Source organism: Nematolebias whitei, chromosome 4 (assembly GCF_014905685.2).
Source record: "Nematolebias whitei isolate Nwh7 chromosome 4, NemWhi1, whole genome shotgun sequence".
Taxonomy (NCBI): Eukaryota; Metazoa; Chordata; class Actinopteri; order Cyprinodontiformes; family Rivulidae; genus Nematolebias; species Nematolebias whitei.
In genome coordinates, this window is record NC_056501.1 from 34,997,029 (window position 1) to 35,000,772 (window position 3,744).

Here is a 3,744-nt window from a genome sequence, read left to right on the forward strand (position 1 = left end):
CCAGACCTGGTTCCAATGTGGGCACCCGGTAACCCACGTCCAGGCTAGGGACACAGAGTTCCTTGTTTTTGTTTGTCCAGAAAAGTCTTCTGAATGTTTTATTCCACTTTTTTGCATTTGTAGGATATGCAAGAAGCACTTTATAACTTTTTTTTAACTTCACAAAAATCAAGTTCTTGATGACTTGATAACCTTTCATCCATGGTTTGAACAATGGTGCAGTTTTTGTTGCAGTGCCTGATGGGATTTGCAGTCCAGGTTACTTAAAAAAACACACTGTAAAATGCCATATAGCAAAGCTGTTGGGATGGCTATTTATTCCTCATTCTTCATTAAATGAAAATTAACTTCTTAACTATAGAGGTATTTAATAAAAAAAAACTACAGAAAATACTAGTGAAAGCTATTATTAGCTCATTCATTAACATTGTATAACACCCTGTCAAATTGAAAATGTTTTGAATAACTGCTCTTTTAAAAATGCTTTTTTTTCTTTTATTTTCTTTTTTTAGATGTTCAGTATTGGTCAACAAATTTCATGAGTTGGATTATTCAAATCTTGATCTACTAGTGGAGGTAAGGTCACACATTAACATGCAGATTGGCCTTTCCTCCTTTGCTTGTCTGCATCATCTGATCAGTCTGATGAAGAGAGAATCCTGGAGCTCTACTTACATCAACAGAGTGCTGCTTTGAGGCGCCGTGCATGACCTCTCAAATCCCACTTCAGTACCGGGTGATCTCGATGTTGTGTCTTCCATAATGGACCAAACATTTGTCATAAGCAGCAACCAGAATGCTGAACAAACTCAATCTGAGACAAACTGGTCATTTAGTGAGCGCGCAGAGGACAGACGTGATGGTGAAGGGTCATCTCCAGACTTTGCTACAAGGGATTTCAAAGCAAGCTTACATGGCTTTTTCTGTAGAAGATCCAGTGAGAAGGACCACTGCCCCCTGAGCTCTGGAGAAATGCTGAGGAGTAACAGTTTCTGTCAAGAAGAGCAGTCATGGACAGTTTTCTCTTCAATGGAGGAACCACACATCTCTCCATCTGCAAGTCGGCTATCATCACCTGCAGAAGTTCACCTGCCATCAACCACACTGCCAGATGTCATCAGATCCTCTACAAAACGGGCGACTGAGGAGAACATGGTTCATCCTTGTCTTGGTGTGACTTTCACTCCGGTAGACAGCTCGGAGCTTCTGCCAGAAGAAATGGATATTGTGCCATCCGACTCCGTTGAAGCTCTAAATGAGCGTGAAGGACATCTGTGGAAAACTTTTACCTGTGAAACATCTCTAGGCCTCACAAATGAGGCTAACATAGGAGCAGAATCATTGCTGCAGATTTCTGAGTTTACACCAGACCATGGCAAGACATTTGTTTGTTCCATTTCAGCTATTCAAGAAGGTGATGTTATTCATACGTCTACACCTGTACAAAACGTTGAGAACAGAATGTCTCCACTCCACTCCTTGCCTCCTCTCACTGAAGATTTAAGCAGGCCAGAACTCCAGCTTCTAAAAAAACAGCCAATGTGTGTCACTCCTAAGCAGCGTCCGGGGACATTACTCACATCTTCATGCAGTAACGTTAAGAAAACTCAGAGGTTTCACACATCAGACCTCAGTGGTGCAAAACCTAAAGTATTAACTAAATCCTCACAACAAACAGCGAGCCCAGGCCCTTCACAACACAAACCAATGCAAGCTAATGTTTCTGATAAACCTTCTGAAGGAACCAACAAAACAAGCATTCGGATTACTCCTGCCAAATTAACGAGCAGAGTGCCCTCTTCCACATCTAAAATGTTCCATACATTTCAAGGAAAAAATCATGGAAGTGCTGCTAAACAATCGTATGGCCTTACTGTTGAAAATGAACACGTCAAAGCCAGAGCATCTTCTCTTGACCCTCATCTAGCTGTGAATGACCCTTCTTCAGCTCTCCAATCTGCTGAGGGCAGTTTTGAAAAGAACCAGGAAGCCTCCAGTCAAACATCAGCTGCCTCAGCAGAGCATGCTGGCAGACGCATCCCAGCCAGAAGTGGCCAAATGGATCCCAAACTAACTCATGAGAAGTCTGTGTCAAACAAAACGGGGGTGAAGTTGGGCTTAGCTTTAGGTCAAGACAAGCCTCCTGAAAAGAAGACCCGTCCTCGCTGTTCGTCTGACAGTTCAACATCGAAACAACTCAAAGAAAAAAGGGCAACTCTGAGAGTAGCAACCAGTTTCATATTGCCTAAAACTGGCAACGACAAAGGGTTATCTAAATCAGAGAATCTGAAACATGCTTCCCAAAATAAACCAGCTGGACAAACGACTAACTCTCCAAGGGATGTGAAGAAAATCAGCCTGGTGGTGAGTACATGCAAGAGCTTAAAGTTAAACAGTTTTTAACTCCTAAATGCATCTGAGTGATCATTGTTTTCCAGGCAGAGGGCAACAAATCAGCTACAGCAGAAGCTCTGCTGGATGAAAGTACGAGTAGATCTCAGAGTCGACCATCGTCCAGACAAACTCCAGCTGCAAGTCCTAGACCAATCCCCCTGTCACATAGACAAAGACGGGGGGCCTGTGAAAGGGCTGATGTGTTCAGGATTAACCCTGGAACTAAATGGAAACCTCAGATCCAGCTGAAAAACAATGCAGGTAGGAGTGCTCCTTTATTAAACATTTTATATTTCATCAGAAAGATGAAGCCCGTGTTCACACTAAGGTTCTTGTGTTTGTCGAGCTGCTATCCACCTTATTCCTGGGGGCTCTACTGTATAAATGATTATGGGTACAACAGCCCATCAGATACAGGAAGTAGCAGTAAGCATTGGGTAACAATGGTAGATTCACCCAATGTTCATACCAAGGCTCTCTTTGTTGAGCTGCTATACAGTTTGAAGTTACAGTTTATTCAATTAAATTCAGTTTATTTATATAATGAGTTGCAACAGAAGTCATCTCAGGGCACTGAACAGAAACATTCATATACATAAAAATTCAATTACCAACATTATTTAAGTCTTCATTTCATCAGTCTCCCATCAGTAGTAGATCAGTGGTTCCCAAACTTTTTTCTGCTGGGTCCCCCTTTGGTTTATAAGAAAGTTACACCCAACACGCACACAATGTCCAAACAGACACACACACACATTTGTTTTCAAACTCCATTGCGGTTTATTTTGCACCTCGTATTATTTTGAACACTGGAACTAATAAAAAGTAAACAGCAATAAATTACTGGTTACAATATGAACTACAACCTCTTTTGAATAACAAGACCTTTTTACCATGTAAATATTTTAAGTGTGTTTTTGTTTAGTTTTTTCTGGGCTGACCATATGGACCTGCTCGTGTACTTTTAGAGGATTTTTCTGAATTTTTATCTTCTGTTAAGTTTGAGAAAGTTTTAATTCTTGGAGATTTTAACATTCATATGGTGATATAGCATCTGAGTTATTGACACTCAGAGGTGTTTAATTTAAAACTGCATGTTTCTGGTCCTATATATATGAGAGGCCATACTTTAGACCTTGTTTTATTTCTTTTGGTCTTATCATTGACCAGCTGAGTGTTGCAGACATTCTTGTCACCAACAACTGCTGTGTGTATTGATTGATACCATACCACTATTTATAAAGCACTTAAAACTGCTACTAGGCCAACCAAAGTGCTGTACAGACAGAACAACAGGTAACACACAAAGCAAAATACAAAATGAGGTAAATCAGAATATAGACATAAAAA

The 3,744-nt window shown here is 40.6% G+C and overlaps 1 protein-coding gene across 1 annotated transcript in view; it reads left to right on the forward strand.

Annotated features, from left to right (window-relative positions):
• The first annotated feature begins 2,073 nt into the window (after nucleotides 1-2,073).
• Nucleotides 2,074-3,744, forward strand: part of mtus1a (microtubule associated tumor suppressor 1a) — a 66,176-nt gene continuing 64,505 nt past the window's right edge. Inside the window, exons 1-2 of the mRNA XM_037676002.1 lie at nucleotides 2,074-2,364; nucleotides 2,439-2,655. The gene's annotated coding sequence lies outside the window, so the exon portion shown is untranslated. The remainder of the gene's footprint in view (nucleotides 2,365-2,438; nucleotides 2,656-3,744) is intronic.